This window comes from Corvus brachyrhynchos, unplaced genomic scaffold (genome assembly GCF_000691975.1).
Source record: "Corvus brachyrhynchos isolate BGI_N302 unplaced genomic scaffold, ASM69197v1 scaffold42, whole genome shotgun sequence".
Classification (NCBI taxonomy): domain Eukaryota; kingdom Metazoa; phylum Chordata; class Aves; order Passeriformes; family Corvidae; genus Corvus; species Corvus brachyrhynchos.
Window position 1 is genome coordinate 2,266,615 of NW_008237242.1, and position 13,555 is coordinate 2,280,169.

Genomic DNA, 13,555 nt, shown 5'->3' on the forward strand with positions numbered 1-13,555 from the left:
GTGACAGATCTATCTCTGATGTTAGCGGACTGTAAACAATTCAGGAAGAATTTGACCCTTGGTTGCTCATGGGATAATTCCCTGTCTTCTCAGTTTGCTTTCCCCACTGGAACAGCACAGAGGGCCTCTCCATAACTCAGCAGAGATATATGAGTTAGTGGAAATAGCCCAAGCTGGAAATGGGAAGCAGTTTGGAGACAGAGTATGACACACTGCTGAGCTGATAAGGCCAGCGGAGAGATGGAGATAAGTGTGTCAGCTGCAACATCATTTTAACAAAGGTTTTGTGTTTGCTCCTGGGAGACACTTTACTGCCCTATCACAGCCTCAGAGCTTGCCCTTAGTGCCACTTAATACTATTATTTTTCCTAAGCCTGCCTGGTGACATCTGCAGTTCTCAGTGACATGGGGATTACCCTTATGATTTTGTAAAAGTGGGTTTTTTTGAAGGTATAAACTTGATATTTCAAAAGTAGATGCTTACACTGGTGTGATGCCAGATCATGCCTGCCCAGAAAAAAAAGCCCCAGCACACAAACTAAGGAAGGGGACACCATGTTTCCCCTTCCTGCCTTCCTGTGGAGTGTTAGAAGGTGGTTTTGAATTTCTACTCTTTGCAGATTTCCAATTTTGCTGTATCTAGTCACTTACTGTCATCTCTCTTAATGGCTTTGTATGTAGCAAATACAATCACACAGGTTTTTGGCAGGTTTTTGATTATTTGGTTTTGGTTTTTTGTTTGTTTGTTTTATTTTGGGGGTGATTTTTAGGCAAACGAAAGGTGTTTTAAAAATCACCAGTAGTATGAAACCTTAGAAGTCAAGCAGGCTGGATATCTCTATCTAGACCCAAGAGAGAGTCCTCTCTGGGTCTTTTCATGTTGGTGAGGCTTTCTTTGAAGCAATATTTTTTGCATATTCCACACTCTCTGTTGGTGCTAAAAACAAAAATAAAAGCATATCAAAGCCAATATTAACACTCATGTAATTCATGCTGTGACAATGAGGAAGATTAAAGTTGTGTGGTGATCTAGGCAACCACATTTCCTTACACAAGATTGTAATAAAACTTCAAAGGTGATTTTCCTCCAGGAATGGCGTTTATGATCTTATTGCATGGTGTGACCTGAACAGGTAAGAAACTGAAATACATCAGTAAATGTTGCTGTAGCCCCATGTCCAGGCATAAAACCCTGCCTAGGGATTGATCTGGGGAAGATGTTAATAGCTGACTGAGAGCTGTTAATGATTTTTGCCAGAAGCTCAGACATATTTTTGACAGAGTAGATTGTATGATGGGCAGTATTTAGGGAATGTTTATTCTGTTTATTCTAACAGATACATAATTACCAAATAGGCTAGAGTCTGATGGTTTTAGTGGTATCTCTTTTCCTCTTTGAGAATTTATATTGAGAAACCATGCAAGTCCTCTTCTGAAAATCACCTGCTTTGAGCAGATGAAAGCCTTCAGAATGTGCATGGATAGGTAAAGGAAGAGGGATGGATTGTGCACATCTACTCTGTAAAATTTATCATCTCGTATTTTAAATCAATTCCCATCTTTACTTAACAGTCTGGCTATGGCAGATATTCCCATTGTATCAGTCCTAAAGCAAGAATATCCTCTTGGTAGCCAATAGCGTGACATCAGAGTAAATCTAGTTTAAGAGAAAAATTTGATTATCCCAGTGAGAATGGTCTTTGGTGTAGTTCTTGAAAAGAAAGCAAAATTCAGTATGCCCTGTACATGCCAATGAAATTTCAGTTTGTCTCTTTTGGAAGGGGAGACTGCCTTCCTAGTTCTCTACTGCTGGAAGCAGGAATTCTAGCTCAACTGAGTTACTTGGTAATTTTGTGATAAAATGTGTTGGTTTTCAAAGGATGACAATGCATCAAAATGGTGCTTAAACTTCTCTAAAAACTCTCAGATCTCTGGAGGCATCTCTGGTCAAAACTGCTGTGCCTGGTACACATTGCTGGGCAGCACTTGCAACATTAGGTTGGCAGTGATAGAATTTCAGTCTGCTTTTTTATCTGACATGGACAGTGCAGACATGGTATTTCCAGCAGCTTATGGAACTGTAAGACCATTTCCTTTGTTCTTTTCAGCATTTGAATTATCAAGTATTTCTTAATACAGAGACCTGGTTACCCAGTACTGCAGGAAAATTGACCTTTGGCATATTGAAACATTCTGTCTGTTAGTGAATAGTTAATGACCACCTCTGGTAGGCATAGCTGACCTGCTGTGGCCTTCTTTATGTGGTTCTTCAGAAATCTGGCACATGGGATAAAGGCAAAGCCATGCCTTTATTGTTTGTGTGCCAGATGAGGGCACTCATGGCTAGGTTATTGTCCAAGAGAACAGTTGCTGTGTTTGGCTGGACTTCCAGGGATGACCATGAAAATCTTCCAGAGGTCTTTTTACCACGCAGAAGGAAAAATGGAACAGGAGATACAGGATGGAAATGTTTTCCAGGACAGGAGAATTAATTTACATCTACCTCAAAGTAAAGTAGACTCTTGCACTACAGAAATGAATTTTTTTTTTTAGAAATAGTCTCATGTATTGCAAAATAGGTGTCCATTTTCCATAAAAATATTTCTTGCTGCAAATTTTTTCTTTATTTCCAGTACCTTTTTGTTCTTACTTTTTTTTTCTTTTTTCTTTGGCTTTAGATTAAAATTGATTAGTTTACTATAATCCATAAGAACATTTTGATTCTTTTCTGAAGTATCTAAATTATATGACCCTTGATTTTGACATTTTATGTCAGACAGCATCACAGGTTATGAACAAAACCATTTTAAGAATAAGAAGCCTTGCAGTAATTATGCACAGAAATATATTATTACTAAAGGGTAAATATTATTTTTTTTTTAAGTCTCATAACTTGTTCCTCCGAAAAGTTCCTTTTTACCACAGGCAGAGGAGCAACAAGTAACTCCCTGGAGGTGCCACATGGAACACCAAGCAACAGGTACAAATTGCAAAAAGAGCAAAGGATCAGAGCATGTTCAGATGAGGAGACATGCAAGACCTCTGATACAGAACACACAAGATGGCCAGCAGACCAGAAAATATCTAGACTAACAGAAATTATTTAAACCAAACTTCCCTTTGGTAGATGAGTAATTGCATGATCTATTTCATTGACTTTACTGAAGGGTTAATATCTTTTCTCTGGTAAGGAAACTACTGTCACATTTATTTTTTTTAGCACAACCACAGTAATGGAGCCTCTTCTGATCCATTTGTCTGGCCTGATAGTCTCCATTTTTTTTGTGTGTGCAATCACACATTTTTGAGAGGACCTAAACTCTTCAGCTTGCTCATCCCTGCTCTTTTTAATGAAGTATATGCAGTTGAATGAAACGTCTATGAAAGGCTTGATTCTATTAGCCACTTAAAGTACCCCATTTGCAGTAAATTAAGATAATGAAGATCTATCCAAATTGTTCAGTAGTGCATGCTTATGAAATTGCTAAGAGAAGGACATGCAGAAAACACACATGGAAAGAATAAACATAGCAAGGAAATTCTGTTGGAGTCAAGAGATCATCAATAGATAATCAAACACAGATGATATATTTTTGCATATTAAATTCAGTCCTGATGTAGAAGGATCCAAATAAGGCTAATGGAAGATGCTGCCATAAAAAGGTGGAATCTGCTCATTTGCTTTCAAGGGAAGATAGACAAATAACCTAATCAGTAGCTCAATTACTTGGACATATTCACTGTTCTACTAGTGCACAATCTATTAGTCTGCAAGTCTCAAGTTCAGCTGATGAAAGAAGTGTAGAAAAGTGGTAGAGAGGAAGTGCAGAATCATTGCCACTAATTGTATTTAGTAAAACAGATGCCCTGGAGAGAAAAATAATTCCCCATGGATAACTTCGTCACTTCAAGTAGATTATTTCTAAAGGTTATGCAGTATTCAATTAAGTTTGTCTGCATCAGAGCCAAAGGAGCCCAGACCTCCATGTACCTTTACTGCAGTCCAAGGCAAGGCAGATCATTGAGGAAACCTGATGTCCCTCGATTCATCACAGTACCCCCTCCCCATGTTGGGGGACTGTTTTAGAGGAACAACCACCTGTCTCAGTCTTGTCCATACCATCTACTGGAAATGTTCCCCTGTGGGTGATGCCCTCCAAACCTTTCCTGAGCTTTCTCTTGGTGAGTGCTAGTTGGCATGGGCCAAAATTCTGTTACTATGATAACCAGCAGGATGAACCATAGAGTATTTGTTTCTTGGTCTTCTCTTGTTTAGTAGTATATACTTAGTCTGGTGTTTGGAGCAACCCCCTTGAACCTTTCTTACCATACGAAAGGACAAACTAAAAAATTATCTTTCTGATTGTGTTATTTCTCATATGTTTTCTCCTGTATCCTTCAATACAGATTGACAAGGCAGCTATTGTAATCTCCACGAGTCTGGATGCCAGTAATTTTGAAAAGAATGGGAATGTAGCAGATCTGTCCCCTCTCGTGCCTGTGAGTTACTGAGGGTTCCAATGAAAGAAAGACATTTAACTTTGGTCCCACTCTTGAACATAAATTAAAAAACAAAATTTAATACAGTTGAGTAAACAAGCAGTTGGTCCTGCCTGATCAGTAATTTTGAAAATTTTAGACTCTTAAGATTAGGCGTAAAGGTGTTTCTAAATTTTAATGAGAGTAAAGCCCACCAAGTCTGTCTGCAGATATTGATATCTAATGTTTTGTTCTTTATTAATGGAAACCTATAGAAAACTCTCTCCTTGCTTTCTCCCTTCAATAGGGGATGCAAGAGTCTGAAATCCAACTGTGATGTTCATCAAACAAGGGGGCAAGGACAATTTTTCCTTGTTGTTCAGTGTAAGAGTATTTCTTTTTTAAATGGTAGATAGCTCCCAAGTAATTGTAAAGGAACTCTAGGGAGTGGCCTTTAAAGGTCACTTTAACCCAGTACAATGTAATTAAATTAATTACTTGGAAACATGTTTTAAAATCTCATTAACCACATTTATATCTGTCACACAAAGGTTTGCTCAGAATTCAATACCAAGCATGCTGGAGTAAGGTCAAAGTCTTCTTAGAAGTGCATGCAAAATGATTTTTTTTTTAATATGATGCCAGGGAAAGAAATTATCTCAGTGTTATTCTAGTTTAATCTGCATGGGTAAAAAGCATTCCACATTTTAGTTTTATATAAAAACTGAGTAGAATGGAAAAAACCTGCATTCTATCCCTTTTTCACCTTGTTACAGTCACGAAATCTACAGGCCTGTTGACATGGCTGGTTGCAGGTACTCCAGCCTATTACAGAGCTGCCTTGGCTGAAGGTGGAGAATGGAACATGCAAAGAAGCTTGGCATAGGAAGAAGTAGATTTTTCTGTATTTTTTAAATTATTTTTAATAATCCTGGGTCATGTGCCATGCAGCTTCCTTAACTAATTCTTGCATGGATCATAGCAAAAAAAAACACATGCCAGTGTATGGTTCCTGCATTGTGTCTGGTGTATTCAAGTTTACTGTGTTCTCTGTATGTTGATAGACTGGACTTGCACCTAAGTTAGACTGCAAGGTCACTGCAGAAGGTTTTGTGTAGTTTGAATTCTCCAGGATGTGCAAAGTGCACTTGCTGACAATTGAAATTGTCCTCATTAATTTTCGTCAGAGTTGCAGACTCTCTTTGCCATGGTGTAGTCAGATAAACTGAGACAGAGAAGTGACCCAGAGCTTGCCAGAAGGAATGAGTTGTGAAAGTTACCTCAGAAATATTTATTCTGTGAATCACTCCAGCAGTGTGTCCCACACTCACTAGGCTATTGATGTTAAGTGTGGATTTTCTTAACGCTCTAATTGTTTCTGGAGCCATGGGGGTATTTTATGTCAGGAACTCAGCATTTACTTTTTATGATGGAAGTTGTGAGCCTTTATGATTTTAAAACTTAGAATCACATTCACATGGCACAAAGCAGTGGCAGGTAAAACTTTCCAAATTTTAGTATATTGTAATAGTCTTATGATCCTCTGGGATATGGAACAGGATTGTTACAGTGTTTGACACAGACATACAGTGACTTCTATGAGAAAGTAATTATCAAATCTGTTAGAGATACATTATGTGGAGATAAAGTGATCAGTGTTCTAGGGATGGGTCCAATCACGTTTGTTAAACTGGTGGGTAGCAGGCTGATGCTTAAGGGCTCTCTCTAGTTTCCAGAGAGTAAGGGAAGGATTTGTGTCAAATTTCCTGACCTGGAGTCAGCAGGAGGAGGGCTACAAGCACCAGTATGTGGAAGGTACCCTGCTTAGCTCCTAGTACAGGGAAACGTTGGTTTCCTTGCTATAATGCATTTCCCTGCTGACCAGACTTTTGCTGCTGCTCTGTGTTTTTTTCCCACCAGAGTTATCACCAACTTGTAGGCAGTATAAAGTGGACATACCTAACAGAAAATGTATATAAATTAAAGGTTCAGTCCTGGTTTGGGTTTTTTTTGTTGTTGTTGTGGTGTTTGTTTTTTTGATGTATTTATTTTAATGGCAGCTTAAAATTGATGTTTGAAATAGGCAAGTATTATAAAATCATTTTGGAAAGTGGAGTTCCTTTGCTCAAATGGCAGCTTCTATAATTAACCAATTTATGATCTTTTAAAACATGGAAATTCCATCTCTATTATCTCTGCAAATAGTCTCTAAAAGGCAAGGACACCAGCAGAGCTGGGCAAACTCGATCATTTTATAAGGGAACAATGAAAAAAAATCCTACAAAACCCAGAAAGCAGAAAGTCTTCACATTTTTTTCATTAGTGTGATTTTTTTTTGTTTGCTTTTTTCTTTTATAGCACTGAGTGAAGTTCTGCGTCCCTGCTTATCACCCCTGATTATCAACCCTGCTTATCATCCCGTCTCCTCCTCTCAAACACACAATGATGAAAAAGCAGAGAACCTGTAACCCTTGACACTCCCTGAGAAGGGACATTGGGAACAAATGCTCCTCGCAATGTCTTACCATGAGAGAAAAAAAATGAAGCGATGAAATCTTACCCACCCTGACTTTGAGCCCAGGTTGTTTGGGCATCAGTGGTCCTTTTGGGTCCCTTCCAACCCAGGATATCTGAAAGGACTTCCCCTTTCCTGGGCAGCAGAGAGAGAAGCTTGATGTTAAAAAGAAAAGGAAGGGATCAGCAACTGTGTCCCTGGGGAGGGAAGAGAGTGGTGACCCCATCGTGCTTGCCTGCGCAATGCCCTGGGAGTGTGGCTGCAGGGCTGATGGGATCAGCCGTGCTCTGTGTGTGCATGGCAAGGTTAGCAGAGCCCCTCAATCACTGCTGAAGGAGGGAGTGATATACTGCTTCCAGTTCATTGTGGTAAAATAATGCTTAATCCTCTCTTTCCCGATTTCTTCTTAAACAAAAGACAACTGAGAGAAGCTTGGCCTTGGTCCCATCAGCACAAAGGCCTTTTGCCTGGGCTGGATGAAGCACCTTGCCTGGGTTCCACAGGGGAACAAATGGGCTGTGTGAGCTGCTCAGGGGGAAGGACACCTACAACTCCAGAGCCATCCTGCTCCCTCTGGCATTCAAAAAGATTTGGATGACATCTGCTCTGTTTGGAACACCCATGCACACAAATATATCTACTACCCATATAAACATTATCTATATATATGGAAATGCTTTCAAAACTGTACTTTTCTTTAAGAAATTTAATTTGCTCATCTTTATGCTAATATATAGAGGTTCACCTAATAACTAAGATTAGCTTGACTCAGTCATTCCTAAAAGTGCTACAAGTAGCCGGAAAAAAAATGAAATTCATGACTGAATTGTTGACAGCTTGTCCTCATGCCTGGTATTTGTTGTGTGTATTGATTCCTTGAATGCATATTTTGTTATTTAAGGGGTTCCCCTGGTTCTTTAAACTTTTTTTTCACTATTGAATTGATATTGCTATTGAAATTTGCTTTGTACATGTGCTTCTGTATCTTCACTATCTATGAAAAGAAATTAAGTAACCAAACCTTAAATCTTAAATTATGCAACTTGTGAGCTGCCTATGAATTAATGTGGCCAGGAAATAAGTGTGATTTTAGATGTTACATCCAAAATAGCCTCCCAAAAAGTAGTGGAAAATATTTATTTACCAGTTTTGAAGTGAAGCTTTAGCAACTGTATGAAAAAGGCAGCATGATATTACTGTCTGCAGCTGCACATATCCCTTCCTATCTTGCATTCCTTAAACAGTGCGTAAGCATCAAGTTTTGTGAACTAGAGGTGCTCAAGTAATTACAAATAGAAAAATTAAAATACATTGATTTTTATAATTTAAAAACTAGATTTCATGTGCAGAAAACCATAAAAAAGAACTTAAATTTTGTTATCTTAGTGTCTACATGAAAATTATCCTAGAAACTCCAAGGTTATTAAACCCTCGGCTCTGAAATGCATTTTATGCTTAGCCAATTATCATGCAAAATGTGTTGTGTTCAGTGGCATAGTTTCTTAACTGCTAGTACCAAGGGTTCACTGGCATAAAAGTCACTGACAGCACACTTAAATTGTGCTTGATATCTCACTAATGAAAGATAAAAATTGTGCTGTGAGAGACAACTGCTGCTTTCTTCTCAGACCATCTCTGTCACTGAGCTAATGAAGCAGTTCTGTGCTTCAGTCCAGCACCAGACATTCCTGTAATTGTCTGCAGTCTCATACTAAATGCTTCATCCAATAAATAACTTTTAGCTTTAAGTCATTTCCTCCACTTCAATACACTGTGTTCAAAGATGTAATTAAAAACTAGTGCTGATGTCTAACACAAGTTTACCCTTGCAAACAGTCATTCACCACCTGGAGGTTATGCTGTACAACGAGAGTATATAAAAAGGAAAACATACTGGTATTTGATGTCCCCTGAAAGATACAGAATTAATTTTCATTTGTTTGCTATAAATCAGGAGCAGTTCCACTGTATACTCATCATAATTGTATATTGATATGGATTTGTATGATAATGTGACTTGTATGATGCTGGCTGTGCAGAAGAGAGGAAAAATGAAAAGCCAGAAAGAGAAAAAAAACAAGCCCTTATTCCTGCTCCTCTAAACCTCTTTCTACAGAAGCATCTGTCTTGGAAAAACCATGATAAAAGGAGGTAAAACTTTCTTTAGCCTGATGTAATTGGGTAAGGGCAGCACCAAAAAAACCACATTTGTCTTGCTTCATCTGTTGTAAAACAATGTAGAGCAGAAAGAGGATTCTTGCAAACTACAAGTTTTGTCATTGGTCTCATGATACTTAACATGATCCAAAAAAAAGAAAAAAAAGAATAGTCAACAAAATCTCTGTTTTCTCAACACTTGTGAAAAGCTTGCTTTTGTTTTGTTTTGTGCTTCTATTACCTCATTCCTGATGTTAAAAAAAAAACCAAACAAAAAGCAGCAACTGGTAGAATGTAAAGCACATTCTCAGAAGGCCAATAAAAGAATGGATGATTTTAAAACGTATTTGTTTTTTAACCTAGAGTGTGATTTTTGGGTCATGGTAGAGGAAGTGGTCTATGACTTTTACATGTCTTGGATTGTCCTTACTGAAATATGGCATTGGGGTGATGAGGTGTTAGCTGACTAGCTGGGCCAACCTCATATCTCACTGCTGCTAGAAGGAAAAAGCCCTTCCCTGTTTCAATCCCCTCACTCCTGTTGTTCAGCCCCATCCTTGTGTTTGCACAGATTTTGGCATGTGGTTGCCACTCTGTAAGCAGATTTATCTGTCTAACTCCGGAGAAAAGACTTTACCCTCTGCATTGGACTATCTTTCTCTCACATTAGCAAGCTGATCTGCATCACCACAGGGGCTGAGCAGGGTAAGGATAGGTGCCAAGGAGGGTCTAGGAGACTAGGAACATTTGATTTGAGCTAGGGAGTAAAGGGTAAGAAAAGGGGCTTTCTGGTTCTTCGGGTAGGAAGCCATCGGGTTCAGTTGCAACAGCTAAAAACTTCCCTCTGAGAAGCACAAGGCACCTGACTTCAAAGAGAAGTAACACTGATAAAACCTTGATGCCTGCTGGACACTGATAAGGGCTCTGAGGGGGTTCTGACTCCTTCCTCTTTTAATGAGCCTTCTGACACCTTTCCTTCTTCATGTATATTCCTCAGTGAACCTGCCCATAGAGCCCCTGACCATTTTCTGTGTGGTGAGGGTAATATTTTTTCTGGTGACCTTTCTACATAAAGCTTTCATGGTAGCTGTGTAGTGAGTAAAACTATTGCAAGAGAAATTTGATGTGGGGTTATTAGTGTTTATTTTCATTAAAACATAGTCCAACTGAAAAAACCAAATTCTTTCAAAGTACTAAATAGAGAAATCTGAGGAAACTTGTACTCCCAAAACATTTTTTCATTTTGAAACAAGACTGTTCATGTAAAGTAAAAAAACCCCAACAACCTTGCAATAGATTTCACATGCTCACAGACAAAAAATGTGTCAAGTATAGAAACCTTTCTTAGTTCACCTTTAAATATTTCATTTCCTCTACTTTTTCTCTCATAGCCAACACTCTATGTGTGTGCAATATCTTTGGAGATTGATTTTCACTTCAAGAAATAATAAAAGCACGATTGTAAATATTTCGGTGACCTTGAAAATGTGTTGATAAATGGAGAGCATGTACTAATCACTGCTCTTTGAGGGATTGTTTTCAGCTGCCTTGTCAGGTTGGGAATTGCAACCACTTAACCAGTAGTGGAGTTTCAGATCTCATTTCAAAGACATTCAAATTAAGAACTGCCAGTTGTGACACATGCACTTTTATTATCCTGCAATTGATTGATATCTTGCTGGAGGCCACAGTATTTGTGAAATATTATGCATCTTTTAAACAATTCCAGCTGCTTCTGCTTTAAATAGCATGGTATTTAGAATGGAAAATGGCCAAAGAACAAATGATTTTTTTTTTTTCTAATATATCATTAATTCCTAGATGTATAGATACCATGGAAGTCTATTCAGGATGTACATACAAACACATGTATACATATATACCTGGGCATATATAAGGATGTTTAAAAGTACCTTTGTAGTGACACAAGCATTATAGAACCTGTCTTAAAACAGATTGTTATTTTTTCAAGTCTCTAAAAGGAGAAAATCCTGGACAGTATATCCAAAATGATTGTTCTTTCTATTATTACTAATCACACTATAGGGAAAGTATGAGAGAATAAACTGCTGGCAGTAATTGTACATGTATGTTTCCACAGTACCTTTTCGTTTGTTCCAGATAATATATCCATAAAAGTCTCTCTTAATATTAAATTAGAATTATATAATGGCCTGGGTCGAAAGGGACCTTAGAAATTATCTAGTTCCAGCCTCCCTGCTGTGGGCGGGGACACCTTTCACTAGACCAGGTTGTTCCAAACTCCATCCCATCTGGCCTGAGCATTCCTGAACAGGAAAGGGGCATCCACAACTTTTCTGAGCAACCTATGCAAGTGCCTCACCACCCTCACAGTAAAGAATTTCTCCAGCTCTCTTAAAAGCTCTCTTCGGGTACTGGATGACCATAATTAGGTCGCTCTGAAGACTTCTATTTTCCAGTATAAACAATCCTGATTCTCTCAGCCTTTCCTAGGAGAGGTGCTTCATCCCTTCTCTGGACTGGCTTCCTGTGCAGGGACCCCAGAGCTGGATGCAGTGCTCCAGGTGGGTCTCACCAGAGCCGAGCAGAGGGGCAGAATCCCCTCCCTCCCCTGCTGCCCACAGGGCTCTGGATGCAGCCCAGGACACGTTTGGCTCTCTGGGCTGTGAGTGCCATGGCTGGGGCATGTCCAGCCTCTCACCCACAGCACCCCCAAGTCCTGCTGGGCAGGGCTGCTCTCAGTCTGTTCATGCCCAGCCTGTGCTGATACCGGGGGTTGTCCCTACCCAGGTGCAGCATCAGCACTCAGTCTTTTTAAACCTCATCAGATTCTCATGGGCCACTTCTCAAGCATGTCCACGTCCCTCTGGATGGCGTCCCATCCTTCAGGAGTGTAAACAGCACCACCCAGCTTGGTCTCATCTGCTAATTTGCTGAGGGTGCACTCAATCCTTCATCTATGTCATTAATAAAGATATCAAATAACACTGGTCCCAGTACAGATCCCTGAGGGATGCCACTTGTCACTGATGTCCATCAGGATTCTGAGTTGTTGACCACTAACCTCTGGATGCAGCCATCCAACCACTTTCTTATCCAACAATCCACTCAGTGAAGCCATCTCTCTCCAATTCCGAGAAAAGGATATTGTGTGGGACCATGTTAAAGGCTTTACAGAAATCCAGAATAAATGACATTTGTAGCCCTTCACTTGCTTGCTGATGTATTTACTTCATCATAGAAGATCACTAGGTTGGTTAGGCAGGACTTGAAGTTTCACTACTAGCATATACTTGAGTCTGAAGTCAAACCTAATGACCAGAGGATTAGTTCAATTCTGAGTAATAGAGTTGCTCCATTGCCAGAGAATTAACACAAGAAAAATGCTTGATGAACTGTACTGGTTAATGGCATTGGACTTTACCATCCCTGTCAAATTTAACACCATTTTACAGTCTGCACTTCTAACCCAGAACCTACTTAGTGGCCCAAACTTTCTTGAGCCAAGAAAATGTCTTCAAGATGATTTGGGTTGATTTCAAGAGCAAAAGTGGATGCTTAATGTTTACCAGATGATAATTTCTTAAACAATTACAAGTAAAAAATGATGGAAAGCTGGCTCAAGCTGTGCTCCATTCGTTGGTGAAGAATGTTTTTTTTTGAATGGGAAAGAAGTTGGAGATCATCCACTTAAAAACAGGTCTTGAAATGTGGGGCTCTTGACAGTAGAAAGTTACAGTGTTTTGAAGTGCCACTAACTATACTTTTACACCTATGAAGACATTTCATACTTTGATTCTGTGCCAATGCTGATTTACTGGTTTTGGCTGAGGTAGAGTTAATTTTCTTCACAGAAAGTAGTATGAGGCTGTGTTTTGTGTTTGTCCTGGAAACAGTGTTGATAATACAGGGACATTTTCATTATTGCTGAAAGTGCTCACACAGAGCCAAGGCCTTCTGCTCCACATCCCACAGGATGAAGTGACAGGTAAAAAAGGAGTGACATGGGAGGAGATCATGGTCAAATGAAAAATGTTTACATTAAAGTAATCTCAACTAGTTGCATTGTATTGTAAAATATTCTTTGACAGCTACTTGGACAGAACCAAGCAAATTCAGGGCAAGAATTCAGAGTTCAGTGCTGACCCATTTATATTCCTGCTCTGCCTGAATCTCTTGTTAAAATCAGGCTGATTCTGTTAACTGCACTAACACTTTTAAGATAATGGTGCTGTCAATGGATAAGATGTGACCTTTGTTTTCAGACAAAATTCATCGCAGTTTAGTTGAAAGTTTTTTATAGACTTGTATAAATGGGTCTCTTCAGCTCCTTCAGGTAATTGCAAAGCTTCACCTCAAAGATCAAGATGTAGATGAGGTCTCTTCACAAAGTAATTTTGTTTTATATAGAATTATCTAGTG